This window comes from Pan troglodytes, chromosome 2 (assembly GCF_028858775.2).
Source record: "Pan troglodytes isolate AG18354 chromosome 2, NHGRI_mPanTro3-v2.0_pri, whole genome shotgun sequence".
NCBI lineage: Eukaryota > Metazoa > Chordata > Mammalia > Primates > Hominidae > Pan > Pan troglodytes.
Window position 1 is genome coordinate 201,080,522 of NC_086015.1, and position 12,327 is coordinate 201,092,848.

General features: G+C 44.5%; 1 protein-coding gene and 1 non-coding gene across 39 annotated transcripts in view; one reads left to right on the forward strand and one right to left on the reverse strand.

The window, feature by feature from the left end:
* The window catches only part of IQCG (IQ motif containing G), an 85,045-nt gene that overhangs the window by 13,584 nt on the left and 59,134 nt on the right, over window positions 1–12,327 (reverse strand). The gene's annotated exons all lie outside the window — the stretch shown is intronic.
* Window positions 49–155, forward strand: LOC112208729 (U6 spliceosomal RNA). Its single transcript, XR_002943306.1, has one exon. It is a non-coding gene; the product is annotated as a U6 spliceosomal RNA (small nuclear RNA).

The window sequence follows — 12,327 nt, forward strand, 5'->3', positions numbered from 1 at the left end:
CAGAGAAATTTTAAAAGTATAAAAATATATGTTAACATTTTAAGAGTTGTGCTCACTTCAGTAACATATATACCAAAATTGGAACAATACAGAGATGATTAGCATGGCTCCTGCGCAAGAGTGACACACAGATTCGTGAAGCATTCCATATTTGTGTACTTTCTAGAAACAAAAAATTTAAAGGTTACCCCTAAAAGAACAGAAATGTGTAACTTTCAGACTCGGGGACGATGCACCTCAAGAGTGAAACATTGAGAAGTTCCTTAGGTGGCACATAGCATAGAATTTTTTAAAAACATGGCTATAGTCAATCATTGCGATTACACTGAGCGGGGTGGCTTGTGCCTGTAATCCCAGCAGTTTGGAAGGCAGAGGTGGGAGGACTGCTTGAGGCCAGGAGTTTGAGGCCACCCTGAGCAACAAGTGAGACCCCATCTCTACAAAAATGTTTTAAATTAGCCAGGTGTGGTGGCGCCTGTGGTCCCAGCTACTCAGAGCCAAGGCAGGGTGATTACTTCAGCCCAGGATTTGAGGGTGCAGTGAGCTATGATTACGCCACTGCACTCCAGCCTGGGCAATGGAATGAAACCCAGTCTCTTAAAAAAAAAAAATCTGATTATGTTAGAACAACATGTCAGTTTGGTGCTGTCACATCTCTTACATCTTCTCTTTCTCCTCTTGTTAACACTTAAAACAAAAACAAAAACAAACAAACAAAAAAAACAAAGAGGGAACAGGCTCCAGACAGGCAAAAAGATCTGGCTACAAGATAATAACATCATTTGGTACTTTTTGCAATTCTATTTACATTATTTTATTTATTTATTTACTTTGAGATAAGGTCTGGATGTGTCACCCAGGCTGGAGTACAATGGCACAATCTTAGTTCACTGCAACCGCCACCTGGAGTACAATGGCACAATCTTAGTTCACTGCAGCCTCCACCTGGAGTACAAGGGCACAATCTTAGTTCACTGCAACCTCCACCTGGAGTACAAGGGCACAATCTTAGTTCACTGCAGCCTCCACCTGGAGTACAAGGGCACAATCTTAGTTCACTGCAACCTCCACCTGGAGTACAAGGGCACAATGTTAGTTCACTGCAACCTCCACCTGAAGTACAAGGGCACAATCTTAGTTCACTGCAACCGCCACCTGGAGTACAAGGGCACAATCTTAGTTCACTGCAACCTCCACCTGAAGTACAAGGGCACAATCTTAGTTCACTGCAGCCGCCACCTGGAGTACAAGGGCACAATCTTAGTTCACTGCAACCTCCACCTGAAGTACAAGGGCACAATCTTAGTTCACTGCAGCCTCCACTTGGAGTACAAGGGCACAATCTTAGTTCACTGCAACCGCCACCTGGAGTACAAGGGCACAATCTTAGTTCACTGCAGCCTCCACCTGGAGTACAAGGGCACAATCTTAGTTCACTGCAACCGCCACCTGGAGTACAAGGGCACAATCTTAGTTCACTGCAACCTCCACCTGAAGTAGAAGGGCACAATCTTAGTTCACTGCAGCCTCCACCTGGAGTACAAGGGCACAATCTTAGTTCACTGCAACCTCCACCTGAAGTACAAGGGCACAATCTTAGTTCACTGCAGCCTCCACTTGGAGTACAAGGGCACAATCTTAGTTCACTGCAACCGCCACCTGGAGTACAAGGGCACAATCTTAGTTCACTGCAACTGCCACCTGGAGTACAAGGGCACAATCTTAGTTCACTGCAGCCTCCACTTGGAGTACAAGGGCACAATCTTAGTTCACTGCAACCGCCACCTGGAGTACAAGGGCACAATCTTAGTTCACTGCAACCTCCACCTGGAGTACAAGGGCACAATCTTAGTTCACTGCAACCTCCACCTGGAGTACAAGGGCACAATCTTACTTCACTGCAGCCTCCACCTGGAGTACAAGGGCACAATCTTAGTTCACTGCAACCGCCACCTGGAGTACAAGGGCACAATCTTAGTTCACTGCAGCCTCCACCTGAAGTACAAGGGCACAATCTTAGTTCACTGCAACCTCCACCTGAAGTACAAGGGCACAATCTTAGTTCACTGCAGCCTCCACTTGGAGTACAAGGGCACAATCTTAGTTCACTGCAACCGCCACCTGGAGTACAAGGGCACAATCTTAGTTCACTGCAGCCTCCACCTGGAGTACAATGGCACAATCTTAGTTCACTGCAACCTCCACCTGGAGTACAAGGGCACAATCTTAGTTCACTGCAACCGCCACCTGGAGTACAAGGGCACAATCTTAGTTCACTGCAGCCTCCACCTGGAGTACAAGGGCACAATCTTAGTTCACTGCAGCCGCCACCTGGAGTACAAGGGCACAATCTTAGTTCACTGCAGCCTCCACTTGGAGTACAAGGGCACAATCTTAGTTCACTGCAGCCTCCACTTGGAGTACAATGGCACAATCTTAGTTCACTGCAACCTCCACCTGGAGTACAAGGGCACAATCTTAGTTCACTGCAACCGCCACCTGGAGTACAAGGGCACAATCTTAGTTCACTGCAACCGCCACCTCCAGGGCTCAAGTCATCCTCCCATCTCAGCCTTCTCAGCAGCTGGGACTACAGGTGTGCAACACCATGTCCGGCTACTTTCTTGTATTTTTTGGTAGTGATGGGGTCTCATTATGTTGCCCAGGCTGATCTCAAACTCCCAAGCGATCCACCCACTTTAGCCTCCCAAATTGCTGGGATTACAAGTGTGAGGCACCATGCCCAGCCTATTTATACTAATTTCTATTTATGGAAGGTGATACTGGTTTTTCCTTTTATAGTAATGATATAAAAATCTTAATTTAAAATGAATTGATTTATCTGTTTTGGTGAGTATTTAGGTAGAAAATATTGACCGGGTGCCGTGGCTCACACTATAATCCCAGCCAGCACTTTGGGAGGCCGATCAGGTGGATTACTTGAGTCCAGGAGTTTGAGATCAGCCTTGGCAACATGGCAAAACCCCATCGCTACAAAACATAGGAAAATTAGCCAGGCACGGTAGCATGCATTTGTAGTTCCAGCTACTTGGGAGGCTGAGGCAAGAGGATCACTTGAGCCCAGGATGCGGAGGTTGCAGTGAACTGAGATTGCACCATTGCACTCCAGCCTGGGCAACAGAACAAGACCCTGTCTCAAAAAAAAAAAAAAAAAAATAAGTAATTACTGCAACTGGGATGCATTGTCAGAAAAAAAATGAAAAGTTAAAAAAAAAAAAAAAAGGCTGGGCGCAGTGGCTCACACCTGTAATGCCAGCACTTTGGGAGGCCAAGGCGGGCAGATCACCTGAGGTTGGGAGTTTGAGACCAGCCTGACCAACATGGAGAAACCCCGTCTCTACTAAAATACAAAAAACTAGCTGGGCGTGGCAGCACATGCCTATAATCCCAGCTACTCTGGAGGCTGAGGCAGGAGAAATGCTTGAACCCAGGAGGCGGAGGTTGTGGTGAGCCGAGATCGCGCCATTGCACTCCAGCCTGGGCAACAAGAGCAAATCTCCGTCAAAAAAAAAAATAAATAAGTAACAGGTGGTATACAGATATTACAAAACTATGAGAATGGCATGCAAATAACTAGAGTTTGGCAAAAAATTGAACAATAAAAATTCTATCAATCCAAGAAAAGAAGGAAACAAAATAAAGTATAAAAATTAATTACAAACAAATGAAAAATCACAATAAAAGTAAGCTGGGGTAAATCCTTTTGTCTTAGTCCATTCCAGCTGCTATAACAGAATGCCGGAGACTGGGCGGCTCATAAACAAATTGATTTGTCACAGTTCTGGAGGCTGGGAAGTCCCAAATGAAGGCACTGGCAAATCCCGTGTCTGGTGAGTGCCTGCTTCCTAGACTGCCATCTCTGTGCTGTAACTTCACTTGGCGGAATGGGAAAGGGATTTCTCTGAGGTCTCTTTTTTAAGGGCACTAATCTTATTCATTAGAGTTTCACCCTCTATCACCTTGGGAATTTGGATTTCAACATATGGATTTGGGTGACATAAAAATTGAGCCCACTGTACTACCCTCTGAAAGAAAAACTTCTTTCCCCTTCAAAAAAAATCCAGCTATGAACTACTTAGAGAACTACATGCCCTTGACATGTGGGGATTATTGCAATTCAAGGTGAGATTTGGTGGGGACACTGAACCGAACCATGTCAGATGGTGTTTTTGTAAAGATCAATAAAATGGTCAAACCTTTAATAAGTTTCAATAAGAAAAAAGGAAAGAAGACACATCTTTTTAAAAAGTTAATGAAAAAGATTTCATTACTACAGAAATAAAGGACTTTTTAAAATTGTAAAAAAAAACTATACAGTATAGCTTTATGCTAATAAATTTGAAATCAGTGTTTAGATGAAATGGATTATCTTCTAGGAAGACGTAAGTTACAAAAAAGACTCAAAAAGAGATAAAACAACCAGAGCAAAAGGAAAGCAGGTTTGACAATTAATATCTGGCAAAATATAAATCAATCAAGCCAAATATAATTAAGAGAGACAAGGGATATTTTATACTAATAAAAGACAAATTCTAGATATTACAATTATGAACCGCTATATTCTTTTTTTTGGTCTGTTTATTTATATTTGCCTCAGGCCCAAGATAGCTGCTGATGGAACTTTTATGTTGTAATAACATATTTTAGAATATATATAAAGCAAACATTATTAGAAATAATTTCTGTACAAGATATTAACAGATCCACAATCATCTTAGGAAACTATCACACGTCTCTGAAATTAATAGGTCAGGTAAGCCAAAATAAGTAACAAAATGAAAAATCTGACAGCTAGACTAATAGACATTTATAAAATGTTGTCTGTAACAGAGATTGCACACTGTTTCAAGTACCCATGGAATATTTATATAGTCTGACCATAACCATAAATCCGAATAAGAGCTTGACAAATTCCAACAAGCATAAACCTTTTTTTTGAGACAGAGTCTCGCTCTGTCACCCAGGCTGGAGTGCAGTGGCCCAATCTCTGCTCACTGCAAGCTCCGCCTCCCGGGTTCATGCCATTCTCCTGCCTCAGCCTCCCGAGTAGCTGGGACTACAGGCACCTGCCACCACGCCCGGCTAATTTTTTTTTTTTTTTTTTTTTTTTTGTATTTTTAGTAGAGACGAGCTTTCACCATGTTAGCCAGGATGGTCTCGATCTCCTGACCTCGTGATCCACCCGCCTCGGCCTCCCAAAGTGCTGGGATCACAGGCATGAGCCACTGTGCCCGGCCAAGCATAAATCTTACACTTCACATTCTGAGACCACAATGCAAGACAGTAAGAATAGAACCTCCAGTGACGGGGCTGTTGTGAGGACTAGGAAGCCTACACTCTTCCCTCACCTCCTCCAAGTACCCAGACATTTAAGAAACACCCTTTTAAATAATTCTTGAGTTACAAAGAACAAATTATAAACTAAAAATCATTTGGAAAGGAATGACAATGTAAGCATTATATATCAGATCCTGTAAATTACAGCCAAATAGTACTCAGAAAATATATTGGTTTACATGCATTTACTAGAAAATAAAAAAGTAGAAAATAAATGAATTGAACATTTAGGAAACTAGATAGATTAGCAACATAAACTCAAAGAAAGTGCAAGAAAATTACTCAAAACAAAAACCAGTGTGGTAGAGAAAAAGCAGATTTGCTCAAGAAAAGCAAAAGATGGTGTATTAGTCTGTTCTCATACTGCTGATAAAGGCATATCGGAGACTGGGTAATTTATAAAGGAAAGAGCTTTAACTGACTCACAGTTCAGCATGCCTGGAGAGGCCTCAGGAAACTTACAATCATGGCAGGAGAGAGAACGAGTGCCGAGCGAAGGAGGAAGCCCCTTATAAAACCATCAGATCTTGTGAGAACTCACTCACTATCACGAGAACAGCATGAGGGAAACCAACCCATGATTCAATGATCTCCACCTGGTCTCGCCCTTGACATGTGGGGATTATTACAATTCAAGGTGAGATTTGGGTGGGGACACAGAACCAAACCGTATCAGATGGTGTTTTTGTAAAGATCAATAAAATGGTCAAACCTTCAACAAGTTTCAGTAAGAAAAAAGGAAAGAAGACACATCTTTTTAAAAAGTTAATGAAAATGATTTCATTACTACAGAAATAAAGGACTTTTTAAAATTGTAAAAAAAAATACAGTATACCTTTATGCTAATAAATTTGAAATCAGTGTTTAGATGAAACAGATTATTTTCTAGGGAGACGTAAGTTACAAAAAAGACTCATAAAGAGATAAAAGATCAATAATCCTTTTTTTACAGTTGAAAAGGTAGCCAAATAGCTCCAATTAAATATAACCAGACAAAATTGTTTATGATTGAATTTTATCAAGCTTCAAGGAATAGATAATGTTTTCACTGAAGAAGGCATTAGCTAAAAAATAAAATCATAATAATAGTCTGGTTTGTTTTGTGTTTTTATGTTTCAGAGCATAAAAAGATGGAAAGCTTCCAATTCACGCTGCCAAGCATAACTCTGACAGCAATACAACAAAGCAGCACCAAAAAATACACCTACAGGTTAATCTCACTTGTGGAATATATAAACACAAAGTAAAAGTCTAGGCTGGCTGTGGCGGCAGGTACCTAGAATCCCAGCTCCTTGGAGGCTGAGGTGGGAGGATTGCTTGAGCCCAGGAGTTCAAGACCAGCCTGGGCAACACAGTGAGAACCCCTGTCTCAAAGAAAAATTTAAAAAATCCATGGTATTGATCTTGTGTTTACCCAAGAATGCCACAAGACAACACAAAATAAGGGAGAGATAAGATATCAAAAGGAAAAAAAGAAAAATGAAAATCAGTAGAAAGAAAATGCAGCAGAGGCTGTGCAGAGTGAGAGGGCGAAATAGAAGCCTCCACTGATAGTTCCCCCCACCACCCAGAAACACTAAATTTGACAACTATCTGTACAAAAAGCACCTTCATAAGAACCAAAAATCAGGTAAGCAATCGCAGTACCTGGTTTTAACTTCGTTTTGCTGAAAGAGGCACTGAAGAGGGTAGGAAAGACGGCTTTGAATTGCTGACGACACTCTCCACCCCCTGGCAGCAGCCACACGGCACGGGTAGGATCTGAGGGAGGGCGGGCGCGGCACCTGAGATGTGCATTGAACTCAGTGCTGCCGTCACAGTGGAAAAAGCAAAACCGGGTTGAACTCGGGTGACGCCCACCCATGGAGGGAGCACTGAGACCAGCCCCAGCCAGAGGAGAACCGCCCAGCCCAGCGGTGGGACCCGAGTCCCAGCAAGCCTCAGCATCTCGGGCTACGCCGCTCTGGGGTCCTCAATACACCTGAAAGGCGGTCTAGGCCAGGAGGACTACAACCCTCTACAACCCTTACGCAAGCCCTGGTCCCTGGTGCCTGTGGACTTGGGGGACTTGGACCTAGTGAGACACCGGCCGTGGTGGTTAAGGGAGTGCTTGTGTCACCCATCCCCCAACCTCAGGCAGTGCAGCCTCTAAAAGAGATTTCCCCTTCTTCTGTTTGAGGAGAGGGAAGAGTACAGAGGACTTTGTCTTGCATCTTGGATACCAGCTCAGCCACAGAATAGAGCACTGGGCAGAGGACACCAGCTCAGCCACAGCAGAACAAGGCACTGGGCAGAGGATACCAGCTCAGCCACAGTAGAATAGAGCACTGGGCAGAGGACACCAGCTCAGCCACAGTAGAATAGGGCACTGGGCAGAGGACACCAGCTCAGCCACAGCAGAACAAGGCTCTGGGCAGAGGACACCAGCTCAGCCACAGTAGAATAGGGCACTGGGCAGAGGATACCAGCTCAGCCACAGCAGAACAGGGCACTCGGCAGAAGATACCAGCTCAGCCACAGTAGAATAGGGCACTGGGCAGAGGACACCAGCTCAGCCACAGCAGAACAAGGCTCTGGGCAGGGGACACCAGCTCAGCCACAGTAGAATAGGGCACTGGGCAGAGGATACCAGCTCAGCCACAGCAGAACAGGGCACTCGGCAGAAGATACCAGCTCAGCCACAGTAGAATAGGGCACTGGGCAGAGGACACCAGCTCAGCCACAGCAGAACAAGGCTCTGGGCAGGGGACACCAGCTCAGCCACAGTAGAATAGGGCACTGGGCAGAGGATACCAGCTCAGCCACAGCAGAACAAGGCTCTGGGCAGAGGATACCAGCTCAGCCGCAGTAGAATAGGGCACTGGGCAGAGGATACCAGCTCAGCCACAGCAGAATAGGGCTCTGGGCAGAGTCATGAGGCCCCCACTCCAGGCCTTAGCTCCTGGGTGGCCTTCCTAGACACACCTTGGGCCAGAAGGGAACCCACTGCCTTGTAGGGGAGGGCCCAGTCCTGGCAGGATTCATCATCTACTGACGAAAGAGCCCCCGGGCCCTGAATAACCAGCAGGGGTCCACAGGGGTACACCATGGGCCTTGGGTGAGACTCTGAGATGTGCTGCCTTCGAAGACATGGTAGTGGCTATGGTGAGAGACTCCTGCTTGAGAAAAGCAGAGGAAAAAGTAAAAGGGACTCTGTCTTACACCCTAGGTACCACCTCAACTACAATGGGGTAGAGTACCAAGAGGCTCTTGGAGTCCCCAGTTCAGGCCTTGACTCTTTTTTTTGAGATGGAGTCTCACTCTGTTACCCAGGCTGGAGTGCAGTGGCACGATCTTGGCTCACTGCAACCTCCACCTCTGGGGTTCAAGCGATTCTCCTGCCTCAGCCTCCAAGTAGCTGGCATTACAGGCACTTGCCACCATGCCCGGCTAATGTCTGTATTTTTAGTAGAGACCAGGTTTCACCATGTTAGCCAGGTTGGTCTCAAACTCGCGACCCCAGGTGATCCACCCCCTCTCAGCCTCTCAAAGTGCTGGGATTATAGGCATGAGCCACTGCCCCCGGCCCAAGGCCTTGACTCTTGGATGACATTTCTGGTCCTGTTCTGGGCAAGAGGGTAGCCCACTCCCCTGAAGAGTAAGTCCCAGGCCTGGCAGCATTCACCACAAACTGACTGGAGAGTCCTTGGGCCTTAGCTGAACATCAGCAGTAGCCTGGCGGCACTCTCCATGGGCCTGTGGTAGTAGTGGCCATGAGCAGCGGCTCCTCTGCATGTGGAAAGCAGATGGAAGAGGAGGAAGGACTTTGTCTTGTGGCTTGAAGGCCAGCTTAGCTGCAGGAGTTTAGAGCATAAGGTAGACTTCTAAGGTTTTTGACTCCAGCTCTTGGCTCCCAGACAGCATCTCTGGACCTGCCCAGGACCTGGGGGGACTGGCCACTCTGAAGGGTAGGATACAAGCCTGGCTGATTTCGCCACCTGCTGATTGTAGAGTCCTAGGGCCTTGAGCGAACATAGGCGGTAGCCAGGTAGTGGTTACAGCCTTGGGTGAGACCAGGTGCTGTGCTGGCTTCAGGTCTGACCTAGCACAGTCCCAGTGGTGGTGGTCACCAGGGGGCTTGTGTCACCCCATTCTCAGCTCCAGGTAGCTCAGCAAAGAGTTAGAGACTCTGGGAGAAAGTAAGGAAAAAGAACAAGAGTCTCTCCCTGGCAATCCAGAAAATTCTTCTGGATCTTATCTAAGACCACCAAGGTGATACCTCTACATGTCTGCATGAACCACAGAATTAGGGGCTTGGAGTGTTCCCTAATGAGGTACGGCTTAGACCACAACACTCAAGTCCCTTCGTATGCCTAGAAAGCCTTTGCAAGAAGGATGAGTACAAATAAACCCAGACTGCAAGGACTACAATAAATACGTAATTCGTCAATGCCCATATACCGATGAACATCCAGAAGCATCAAGACCATTCAGGAAAACATGACCTCACCAAACAAATGAAATAAAGCACCAGGGACTAACCGTGGAGAAACAAAGATATGTGACGTTTTAGACAGAGAATTCAAAATAGCCATTTTGAGGAAACTCAAAGAAATTCAAGATAACACAGAGAAACAATTCAGAAATCTATCGGATAAACTTAACAGAGATTGAAATAATTAAAAAGAAGCAGAAACTCTTGAGTTGAAAAATGCAAATGACATACTGAAGAAGGCATCAGAGTCTCAAGAGCAGAAGTGATCAAGCAGAAGAAGGAATTCGTGAGCCTGAAGACAGGCTATTTGAAAATACACAGGAAAGACAAAAGAAAAAAGGATAAAAGAAATGGAAAGATATTCCATGTTCATGGATTGGAAGAATCAATATTGTTAAAATGTACATTACTACCCAAAGCAATCCACAGATTCAATGCACTCCCTATCAAAATACCAATGACATTCTTCACAGCAATAGAAAAACAATCCTAAAATTTATATGGAACCACAAAAGACCCAGAATAGCCAAAGCTATCCTGAGTAAAAATAAACTGGAAGAATCACATTACCTGATTTGAAATTATACTATAGAGCTATAGTAACCAAAACAGCATGGTACTGGAATAAAAACAGACACATAGACCAATGGAACAGAATAGAGAACCCAGAAGCAAATCAATAAATCTACACTGAATTCATTTTTGACAAAGGTACCAAGAACAAACACTGGGGAAAGGATAGTCCTTTCAATGAATGGTGCTGGGGAAACTGAATATCCATATGCAGAAGAATGAAACTAGACAGCTATCTCTCACCATTTACAAAAATCAAATCAAAATTGGTTAAAGAGTTAAACTTAAGACCTCAAACTATGAAACTACTAAAAGAAAACACTGGGGAAACTCTCCAGGCCATTGGACTGGGCGAAGATTTCTTGAGTAATACCCCACAAGCACGAGCAACCAAAGCAAAAATGAACAAATGGATCATATCAAGTTAAAAAGCTTGATGGTGGTGGCTCACACCTGTAATCCCAGCACTATGGGAGGCTGAGGCAGGTGGATCACTTGAGGCCAGGACTTCAAGGCCAGAGGTGAAACCCCACCTCTACTAAAAATACAAAAATTAGCCAGGCATGGCAGTGCACTCCTGTAGTCCCAGCTACTTGGGAGGCTGAGGCACGAGAATCTCTTGAACCCAGGAGGCGGAGGTCGCAGTGAGCCAAGATTGTGCCACTACACTCCAGCTTGGGCGAGAGAGCAAGACTCTGTCTCAATAAATAAATATATAAAATATAAAAGGCTTCTGCATAGCAAACAAAACAATTAAAGTGAAAAGACAACCCAAAGAACTGGAGAAAATATTTGCAAACTACCTATATGACAAGGGTTTAATAAACAGAATATATGAAGAGCTCAAACAAGTCTATAGGAAAAAATCTAATAATGTGAAAAATGGGCCAAAAGGGCCGAGTGTAGTCACTCACACCTATAATCCCAGCACTTTGGGAGGCCTAGGCTGGAGGAGTGCTTGAGCTCGGAGTTCAAGGCCCGCCTGGGCAACAATAGTGAGATCTCATCTCTCTCTCTCTCTTTCTCTCTATGTGTATAACATATACATACATACATACATACACACACACACACATATATACATATATATATATATATATATATATATATTTTTTTTTTTTTTAAAGGGCCAAAGATCTGAATAGGCATTTCTGAAAAGAAGACACACAAACACCAAACAGACATATAGAAAGGTGCTCAGCATCACAGATCATCGGAGAAATGCAAATCAAAACTACGAGACATCATCTCGCCCCAGTTAAAATGGTGTGTATCTAAAAGACAGGCAATAATGAATGCTAGCAAGGCTGTGGAGAAAAAGGAATCCTGGTACGGTATTGGTTGGTGGAAATGTAAATTAGCACAACCACTATGGAGAACAGTTTGGAGGATCTTCAAAAAACTAAAAATAGAGCTACCATATGATCCAGCAATTCCACTGCTAGGTATATACCCAAAAGAAAGGAAATTAGATGTTGAAGAGATGTCTGCACTCCTATGTTTATTGCGGCACTGTTCACAATAGCCAAGATTTGGAAGCAATGTAAGTGTCTACCAACAGATGAACAGATAAAGAAAAGGTGGGGCCGGGCGTGGTGGCTCATGCCTGTAATCCCAGCACTTTGGGAGGCCGAGGCGGATCACCTGAGGTCAGAAGTTTGAGAACAGCCTGGCCAATATGGAGAAACCCCATCTTTACTAAAATACAAAAATTAGCTGGGCGTGGTGGCGCACACCTGTAGTCCCAGCTACTCGGGAGGCTGAGGCAGGAGAATTGCTTGAACCTGGGAGGCAGAGATTGCAGTAAGCCAAGATTGTGGGCAACAGAGCAAGACTCCCTCTCAAAAAGGAGTAAATAAATAAATAAATTTAAAAAGGTGGGACATATAAACAATGGCGTACTATTCGGCCCAGAATGAGAT